A 10,782-nucleotide genomic window follows, 5' to 3' on the forward strand; every position below is an offset into this window, starting at 1 on the left:
AACTGTTGTGGTAAATAGAAAATGTGCCTACTCTTGTCTTTACATGTGCGCTCCAGCTAACAGCTCTGAGTCAGTGTGGGTCGGCTAGTCTACATGATGACATTATTCTGGAGAAGAGAATTTGTTTTTTTTGTTAAACAGCAGTCATGTATTTACCATCTTGTCACCAGAATAAGACCCATGATATTTATTGGAAAGGAGCGTCAAGCTCATCACCTTTAATCTGTAGCCTAATAAACTGCATGGTTTCCTGAACCGTAGTGGGAGGACCCACACCGTGTCATCGCATGACTCAAAGTTTACTTCCATATGATGATTATTATATAAATGTTTGCGCATTTCTCGCATAATACATTTTTAACAAAGATCCCACCATGTTGAACGAACAAAATGTGGTTAGTGACACAAAATGGCACCACATAGTTCTCAGTTATCACATGCATGAAATATAATAAGTGAAACTGTTCCACCATCTTGTTCCCAGGTATGAGTGTGAGGAGTCCTTCACCACGTTGAACGTGGACATCAGGAACCACCAGAACCTGCTGGACTCTATGGAGCAGTACGTCAAAGGAGACTTGCTGGAGGGAGCCAACGCATACCACTGTGAGAAGTGTAACAAGAAGGTACCTCACTCTTCTCCTGTCCTTCATCATTCCTGTTGAGTACTCAGTCCTTTGTTTTCATTCCATTGCAAAATAGCAGTGTCGATATGGATAGATACTTTAGGATGACATTTCTTACTGTTTTGTTTTATCCACTACAGGTGGACACAGTGAAGCGTCTGCTGATAAAGAAGCTTCCTCCAGTGCTGGCCATCCAGCTGAAAAGGTTTGACTACGACTGGGAGAGGGAGTGTGCCATCAAGTTCAACGACTACTTTGAGTTCCCCAGGGAGCTGGACATGGAGCCCTACACTGTGGCCGGGGTGGCAAAGCTGGAGGGAGATGACGGCAACCCGGAGAGCCAGGTAGATTACTTTTATATCAAATTTGATTTGTGTATTAGAGCTCTATAAATGTTTCACAAAGTTCTAAACAAAACCATGAAAGAGTAAACAGAAGCAGCATTGGCAGGGAAACTCATCATTAGTCCAAACATTGTCTGTACTCAGTCACTCCTCCCTCCTCCTTGCCCTCTCAGATGATCATGCAGAACGAACCATCGGAACCCGACCCGCCAGGCTGCAGTTCTAAGTACCGCCTGGTGGGGGTGCTGGTGCATTCAGGCCAGGCCAGCGGCGGCCACTACTACTCTTATATCAGCCAGCGAGACTGCGGCGCCGGCGGTAGCGCCGACAGCGGGCAGAAGGAGCGCTGGTACAAGTTTGACGACGGTGACGTGACGGAGTGCAAGATGGACGACGATGAGGAGATGAAGAGCCAGTGCTTCGGGGGGGAGTACATGGGAGAGGTGTTTGACCACATGATGAAGAAGATGTCCTACAGGAGGCAGAAGAGATGGTGGAACGCCTACATCCTGTTCTATGAGAGGATGGATGCGGCAGGGGGAGGGGCCGCAGTGGAGGCAGACGGAGAGCTGGCCAGGTGCATCTCAGAGTTGACTGTGTCTCCCACTACACCACGACAGGTGGGGATCAGGACTGTGTGTGCATTTGTTTGTGATAAAGTGCAGAGGCGAGAACCTGTGGGTGTGAATGAGTCTGTTTGTGTGTATGATGACGTAATGCTCATAACCGTACTAATGAATTCCCCCCTCCCCTCCCAGGTGACGATGCCGGGGGCCATTGAATGCAGTGTGAGGAAGCAGAATGTCCAGTTCATGCACAGCCGTATGCAGTACAGCTTGGAGTACTTCCAGTTCGTCAAGAAGCTGCTGACCTGCAACAGCGTCTACCTCAACCCTCCCCCGGGTCAGGACCACCTGCTGCCAGAGGCAGAGGAGATAGCCATGATCAGCATCCAGCTAGCAGCTAGGTTCCTCTTCAGCACCGGGTTCCACACCAAGAAAGTAGTCCGGGGGCCCGCCGGTGACTGGTGAGTGGGTTGTCTGTGAGAGGGAGAAAGTGTGTTTTTTTCTTTATATTGTAAGACAGCCTTGTAACTCTCTTTCCCTCGTCTCTCTCATTTTCCCTCTTTCTGTCTACTCCTCCCTCCCCCACCTTCTCTCCCTCTCTCTCAGGTATGACGCCCTGTGCATCCTGCTGCGCCACAGTAAGAACGTCCGCTGCTGGTTTGCCCACAACGTTCTGTTTGCTTATCCCACGCGCTTCTCTGAGTACCTGCTGGAGTGTCCCAGTGCCGAGGTCCGGGGGGCCTTCGCCAAACTCATCGTCTTCATCGCCCACTTCTCTCTGGCTGACGGGCCATGCCTCGTCCCCACCAGCTCCCCTGAGGGGTCCACGCAGGTACGGAGGGAGAAAAGGGGGAGTGAGAGATGGAGGGAAAGAGTAGTGAAAGTGTGTGATTATAATACTAATGACCATACTTGGTATTCACATCTAAAAAAATACAAATGAACTTACCACAATCAATTTCAATAGTAAGTTAGCAAAAATAGATAAGATTCTGCAACCATGGAGAAGTAAATACTTGTCTATTTATGTAAAAATCACATTGATTAACTCTGGTCCCATCACAGTTTACTTACTTACTAATGGCACTGCCTACTCCAGATGACTCGTTTAAAAAAATCATATGAGCAAATAATATTTCATTTTATTTGGAATGCTAAGCCAGAAAAGTTAAACGTACCTATTTATATAATGAATATCACTTTGGGGGCTAAAATTATTTAAATATTAAAGCTTTAAACCTCTCACTAAAAGCTTCACTTATGTATAAGTTATACTTAAACCCAAAATGGTTCTCCAGTAGATTAAGGCTCATCCTTTGTTAAAAAAAAATATTTTTTTGCCTTCATACAGATTACAAATTCTCATTTTTGATGAATTGAAAATGAAATTTTGTTTAAAGTATTGCCGTTTTGTTAAACAAGCCATACAAAGCTGGTTGCAATTTCAGTTTTATCCTCCAGAAATGATAGAACAAATGTTATGGTTAAACACAAATATACTGATTATTTAAACAAACAATACATTCTTTGTGGAAAAAATGTTTAAAAATTGTATTCATTAATGATATTATGATTAGAAACGGAAGAGTTATGTCACATATGCAGCTATCGAAAATATCTGCTCAATCCAAATGTACAACCAACTGATTGCAGCACTACCACAAAAATGGAGGAGGCGACTTGTTATCCTGCCATATATTAAAGATACAAATTGGCTGAAAGGAACTGGCATAAATAGAAAAATATACCAGTTTCATTTCAGGACAAAAATGTTGTGCCATACAGGATGTAAATCAATGGAAAGAGATTTCCGATGTACCGATTCCATGGAAGATGGTTTATGAACTGGTACAAAAAAACACTTGATTCAACACTTATTGTTTTTCAATTTAAATTATATAAAATTCTTTGCACCAACAGAATGCTATATATATGGGGTGTACAACAATCTCAGCTCTGTAGATTTTGCTGCAAAGAGACAAAATCAATAGATCAATTATTCTGGTATTGCCTCAATGTAGCTTGTTTCTGGTCACACGTTCACGGAATGGTTAAAAAAATCATAACGTGCCATTAAAATGAACCTTACAAGTTGCAGTGTTTGGCGGTTTCGAAAGCTGTAGTCACTAAATAATATAATACTCGTGGGAAAGGTTTTCATCTTTAGCTCACAATCTGTGGATACTATACGTTTTAGAAAGGTTCAATTATGTTAAAGAGCACAATTCAAAAATATATGGCACATGGAAACCAAACGAGGGGGGTCTATGGTGATAGGTGGGATGGGCTGAGAGTAGCTGAGGGGCAGGATTAAAGAGCTGAGGTCTATGGTGATAGGTGGGATGGGCTGAGAGTAGCTGAGGGGCAGGATTAAAGAGCTGAGGTCTATGGTGATAGGTGGGATGGGCTGAGAGTAGCTGAGGGGCAGGATTAAAGAGCTGAGGTCTATGGTGATAGGTGGGATGGGCTGAGAGTAGCTGAGGGGCAGGATTAAAGAGCTGAGGTCTATGGTGATAGGTGGGATGGGCTGAGAGTAGCTGAGGGGCAGGATTAAAGAGCTGAGGTCTATGGTGATAGGTGGGATGGGCTGAGAGTAGCTGAGGGGCAGGATTAAAGAGCTGAGGTCTATGGTGATAGGTGGGATGGGCTGAGAGTAGCTGAGGGGCAGGATTAAAGAGCTGAGGTCTATGGTGATAGGTGGGATGGGCTGAGGGGCGGGATTAGAGTTTATGGTTGGTAATGTATTATTGTTAGGTGACTGCTTTATATAAAAGTCCCATTGACGCTAAATGTATGTACATGCATGTAGCAGAAAAGCTGTAAAAAATACAAAAATATATTTGGCCGACTGGGGGGGCCATGGGTAAATAAAAAAATGACCTGTAATCTTTGACCTCCTGCATCAGGGCTGTGATAACCTGAGTCTGAGTGATCACCTGTTGAGGGCTGTGTTGAACCTGCTTAGGAGAGAGGTGTCAGAGCACGGCCGACACCTGCAGCAGTACTTCAACCTCTTCGTCATGTACGCCAACCTGGGTAAGACGACGTGCGTGTGCAGGAGAAACGCTATTGGTTTGTTTCTTGCTGGAATAAAACATGGTTTCTCTTCCTCCCTCCCTCTCCCCCCAGGTCTGGCAGAGAAGACCCAGTTGTTGAAGCTGAGTGTCCCTGCTACCTTCATGCTGGTGGCTCTAGATGAGGGGCCTGGCCCTCCCATAAAGTACCAGTATGCAGAACTGACCAAGCTCTACGCTGTGGTCTCCCAGCTACTGCGCTGCTGTGACGTCTCCACACGCATGCAGTCGTCCATCAATGGTATGTTTCACTCTCTCTGTCACCGCCTTGTGGTTGCTGTCTCTTCTACTCTCCTTTCTCTCTCGTTCTCTAATGGTTCCATTCTCTCTCTCGGGTTCACTGTCTGTCATTCTCTCTCTCCTGTTTCTTTACTCTTATTTGCGTTCTTAGAATAAAGCGAAGTGTCCAAATAGATATAAATGTATCTCACTGTCCTCTAGGTAACCCGTCCCTTGCCAACCCGTACGGAGACGCCAACCTGACCACCCCCATCATGCCCCTGCAACAGCTGGTGTCAGAGATCCTCTTTGTTAGGACCAGCTATGTGAAGAAGATCATCGAGGACTGCAGCAACTCTGAGGAGACGGTCAAGCTGCTGCGCTTCAGCTGCTGGGAAAACCCCCAGTTCTCCTCTACCGTGCTGTCTGAGCTGCTCTGGCAGGTAAGGGGTTAACACTGATGACTCACTCACACACAGCGTTTTTGTTTCCCTCACCCGTCTACCTGTCTCGACCCCTAGGTGGCGTACTCCTACACATATGAGCTGAGGCCTTACCTGGACCTGCTGCTGCAGATACTGCTGATAGAGGACTCCTGGCAGACCCACAGGATCCACAACGTGCTGAAGGGTATACCAGACGACAGGGACGGCCTGTTTGACACCATTCAGCGCTCTAAGAACCACTACCAGAAACGGGCCTACCAGTGTATCAAGTGCATGGTGGCTCTGTTCAGCAACTGTACTGTGGCCTACCAGATACTACAGGTAAACCATGACAGTAATAGACTAGATATGATATGGTAGTCACCTTTCTCTCCTCTCTGCCTACCAGATCAGTCATTTTAGAATGGTGTTTCAGATATGTGCAATATGTTTGTGTCTGGATATCTTGAATGGTGTGTATCAGGAATAGTTCTAATATTAACACAGTTCTATTCGTCTCTCTCTGTTGTGCTCCCAGAGTAACGGGGACCTGAAGCGTAAGTGGACGTGGGCGGTGGAGTGGCTGGGGGACGAGCTGGAGAGGAGGCCCTACACAGGGAACCCTCAGTACACATACAACAACTGGTCTCCCCCTGTCCAGAGCAACGAGACCTCCAACGGGTACTTCCTGGAGCGCTCACATTCCGCACGCATGACCCTGGCCAAGGCCTGCGAACTTTGCCCCGAGGAGGTACGGAAGGTGTGTGCGCGTGGGATGGGTGTTGGCATGTTTTGTCGGTGTGTGTGTGTGGTAATGTAACAGAGCTCTCCTTGACTGATTCCATTGTCTGTATTTTCTTTCAGGAGCCAGATGATCAGGAGGCAACAGAAGATCACGACTCCTCCCCTCCCGAGGACACAGCGCTGTACCCCCATAACCCTGCTCCTGCCACGCAGTTTCAGCAGGTAACACACACACTTTATGGCACTGTTCCAGAATTTACAGAATGCTCATATTGAATGCTGACACCTCTTTCTCCCTGTTTCCATGTCTCTCTACAGCAGAACAACCACCCCCACGCCCAGCCCTATACGGGTCCGGCTGCCCAGCACATGAACACGCCCCAGCGGCCCCCACAGAGAGCACAGGAGAGCTGGGAGAGCACCACAGAGGAGGTGGGGCCCGTGGCGCTCCCGCCCGCTGTCCAGACGACAAAAGAGTAACAACACGACACGAGGGCAACCAAACCCCCTTAACCTGCAACTCACCAAATCTCTTTGAACACTAATATCACTCAATACCTTCAAGACACCTAGTTTATTGATTGATCAAACAGTCGATTTAAGACTAGACCCAGGCTGGAGCGCTCTCTTTTCTCCAGGAGGAACAGCGTCCTCTTTGTCACCTCTGACCCTTGATTCCTGCCCTCTGGATCGGGCCAATTAAGCTCTTCAAGTGTCTCTGTTTCTATCGTAGAATTGGAATTCTATGATTTTTAGAACGTTGAGTTGGAAGAGTCTTGACCTTCTATTTCTCTCTGCCCCATGGAGACACGTCACTGCTGACAGAGAAAAAAACATACCTCTGCAGGGTTGTGTGTACAGTGTTTTTGAGAAACTTTGAGATGAAAGACAATGATGTGTGCAATGTGTGTACAGGAACTGAAACAAAATGGTGAAGGGAAGGGGTACATGTTAATGTTTTGGAATCGTTAAAACCTTCCTTCCCTCGACCTCCCTCCCAACCTACAGCAATGATGCAGCAAGGCTGTCCTGGATTGGCCCCTAATATGTGACTTCAAAACTGAAAAGGAAGACCAACGTCAAATCAAATGGGGAAAAGAACAAGCGTTTCTATTGTTTTCTCTGCTTTGTAGTCAATGCATGGAGGTGAGGTTTGGCCTTTCACTGGCTGACCGGGTCTTGGTTGATGCAGTCATCTGTTCCAACACTATAGTAGGTTTTAAACGCCTGTCTCGCAGTGAGGACATGTTGAATAAAGAATTAAAACCAGTATCACCCTGTGTGCACCAGTTGACAATGGCAGGGGTGGGTGAAGGGTTGTTTAATCTCTGCTCACTTGAAGTGAAAATAACTGCTTTTTGGTTTTCTTACTTTTTTCCCTTCCACATTTTGTCCTACTTGAACACAGCTACAGTCTTACAAATGTCTGTCTGTTGAGAATAACATATGAAGCATTCTAAAGCAGGGTCATGATCTACAGTAACTGCTGGTAAACAAGCTAACTGACTCGCCCAGCGTTTCTGATTGTTCTTCTAGGATTCTATCTGCAACGAAAGTAGATGGCTGTGTTTCAGTTGGTAACATGAATCCGTGGTTTGTTGTCAATTGTTTTTTGTTTTACTAGGAGAATTGTCTGAAATGAGCAAAGTCCCTGCAAAAAAAAGAAGCCCTTGATATGAAGAATCGTAGACTATTTTATTTGAATTTCCTAGATGTTGTTTTTGCTGATTTGAAAGGAAGTAGGAAGTAATTGAAGAGGAACTTTTTGGTCCAATTCTTTAAAAAAACAACACTTTGTTTTGAGTTCCATCTGCCCTGAACTGTTTTTGCTAACAATAGTTTTGGCCATGGTGTGATTGTGAATTCTGCTACAGTTCACACTTCGAAGTTGTTGTTTTTGTCTGTACAGCAGTGTGCCCTCTACCAAGAATACATGGAAAATGCAATCTTTACATTGTAGCGGTTTCATATTTCATCTATGGTACATTGTAAATACCTAATGCACGCAAAAAAAATCATCAGGACATACAACGTGACAATGACGAAACAATATCTAGTTGAGGGAATTTGCCAACAGTAAATGGCATTGCCCCAAGGGACTGGGTTAAAACTGCAATGGATTAGACACAAGATGTCTTCTAAAACTGTGGCCTATACAGACGAGCTGTGGAAGCGCAAGGTGAGGAGGGAAACAGTCTCCCTGCCCCCCCCCCCCCCCCCTCCCCCAAACAAAAAGCATACTGGGGAGAAAAAAGGGGCAACCCGGGAACCTCCTGAGAGGACAAGACTATGGATGGTTCTAGATTAGGACCTAATGAGGGGGTGTGGTTAGAAGGCTGTATGGACTGATGTCATCCTTCCAGGCCCTGCCCTAAAGCACTACAGGTCATCTCTCCTCACTTATTCCATTTTTTTTTTAGACTGCAAGGTCTTACAGGTTTTGTTTATGTAGGCAGTTTCTTTGTGTAAAGTGTTATTTCAGGATCAGATTTGCCTTATCTTGTTTGATTAAATCAGAAGTTTTTTTTTTTTTGTGAAACATGCATGGATGGTTATTACCCCCCCCCCCCATCTGCCTTGGCGCACTCAACAAACACACCACACTGTAAAATTATACTTTAAGAAAAGGACAAATAAATGGTCTTTTGAATTATTATGCCCTGTATGCAAGGAGGAACCTACATTAAAAAAACAACTTTCACTTGTCATTTGTTTTTAGATTAGCATGGATAAAGGGGAGGAGTCAAGGGAGAGGAAATTACTTTATTATTGAGTAACCTTTCTTTTGCCCCCATATAACCTTGTGCTTGTCAATCTAACGAACCAAACAGACAAGCTTTACAACACAGCTTATAAACCCAACTTTGAGCATACGCTCGGAAGGGATGAGCCGGTCTGCCACAGCAGGTTTCCAGCCACTGATCCAGTCAGCCAACTTTACCCCATCCCTATCCTCCTTCAGTATGTGAAAACTGACACTAGATCTGCTTTTGAAGCAACAATGTCTGGCGTCTATTCTCTCAGCAGGCACTGTTTATTCTAGCTCATTCTCACCCGCAGGAGGAATGTCAAGGGGAGAATCTCAATTGTGTACATCTCGCTTCCTTTCTCCTCACCGCCTCCTCAAATTTCATTGGACGACAAAGCCAGAAGTTCCTCCCCTCTGACCTCCAATGGGTTTTGAGGAGGCGAGAAATTGCAATTGAGATTCTCCCAAGGACTGTTAGAAAGGCAAAGGGGATGTGGTGTTGACATAATGAGACTTTACTGCTGTCATCCATTCCTTTATCTCTACCTAATATAACAGAGTCAAAGTTCCTTGCCCAGTCAAAGTCATGAATGTAGAATTATCAGCACCAGTGTCCAGGCCGATCTGACTAAAACCAATGCAGCCAGGAAAACCTTGAGCCAGTGACAATGTTTTCGATGCATCCACCATGCACACTACCTCCTGTGCCATAGAAGTACAGAACTCCTGGCAGAGACTTCAGGACACCTACATTTTGGGACCCTGCATTCACATAACAAGGAGTGTCAGTACAGTAGCCTCCAGGCAGCTACCTGTTATGTCACAATTTGAAACAGCAGGGGAATACTACAAAAAGAGTAGGTTGGTGATTGATTAAAAGGCTTCCTTCAAAAATGTTTTATTAACAAATATAACACACCTCATTTCAGGGTTTTTATTTTGATTATTTTCTACATTTTAGAATAATAGTGAAGACATCAAAACTATGAAATAACACATAGAATCATGTAAAAGTGTTAAACAAATCAAAATACATTTTATATTTTATATTCTTTAAATAGCCAACCTTTGCCTTGATGACAGCTTTGCACACTCTCAACCAGCTTCACGAGGTAGTCACTTGGAATGCATTTCAATTAACTGGTGTGCCTTGTTAAAGAAAAAAAAATATATATATATATATTTAACCTTTATTTAACTAGGCAAGTCAGTTATGAACAAATTTTTAGTTACAAAGACGGCCTACTCCGGCCAAACCCGGACGACGCTGGACCAATTGTGTGCCGCCTTATGGGACTCCCAATCACGGCCGGATGTGATACAGCCTGAAGATAAACTTTTGTTAAAAGTTCATTTGTGGAATTTCTTTCCTTAATGCATTTGAGCCAATCAGTTGTGTTGTGACAAGGTAGGGGGGTATACAGAAGATAGCCCTATTTGGTAAATGATCAAGTCCATATTATGGCAAGAACGGCTGAAATTAGCAACGAGAAATGACAGTCCATCATTACTTTAAGACATGAAAGTCAGTCAATATGGAACATTTCCAGAACTTTTAAAGTTTCTTCAAGTGCAGTCTGAGGACCGCCACAGGAAAGGAAGACCCAGAGTTACCTCTGCTGCAGAGGATAAGTTCATTAGAGTTACCAGCCTCAGAAATTACAGCCCAAATAAATGCTTCACAGAGTTCAAGTAACAGACACATCTCAACATCAACTGTTCAGAGGAGACTGCGTGGATCAGGCCTTCATGGTCTGATTGCTGCCAAGAACCTACTACTAAAGGACACCAATAAGAAGAAGAGACTTGCTTGGTTCAAGAAACATGAGCAATGGACATTAGACCGGTGGAAATCTGTCCTTTGGTCTGCATGTGTAGTTCCCACCATGAAGCATGGAGGAGGAGGTGTGGGGGTGCTTTACTGGTGACACTGTTAGTGATTTAGAATTCAAGGCACACTTAACCAGCATGGCTACCACAGCATTCTGCAGCGATATGCCATCTGATCTGGTTTGCGCTTCATGGGACTATCATT

At 44.8% G+C, this 10,782-nt stretch overlaps 1 pseudogene; it reads left to right on the forward strand.

Moving 5' to 3' along the window:
* LOC124007665 overlaps positions 1-8,706 on the forward strand; it is a 25,023-nt pseudogene extending 16,317 nt beyond the window's left edge.
* Positions 8,707-10,782: the final 2,076 nt, after the last annotated feature.

The sequence above is a fragment of the Oncorhynchus gorbuscha genome, linkage group LG21 (genome assembly GCF_021184085.1).
Source record: "Oncorhynchus gorbuscha isolate QuinsamMale2020 ecotype Even-year linkage group LG21, OgorEven_v1.0, whole genome shotgun sequence".
NCBI classification, from domain to species: domain Eukaryota; kingdom Metazoa; phylum Chordata; class Actinopteri; order Salmoniformes; family Salmonidae; genus Oncorhynchus; species Oncorhynchus gorbuscha.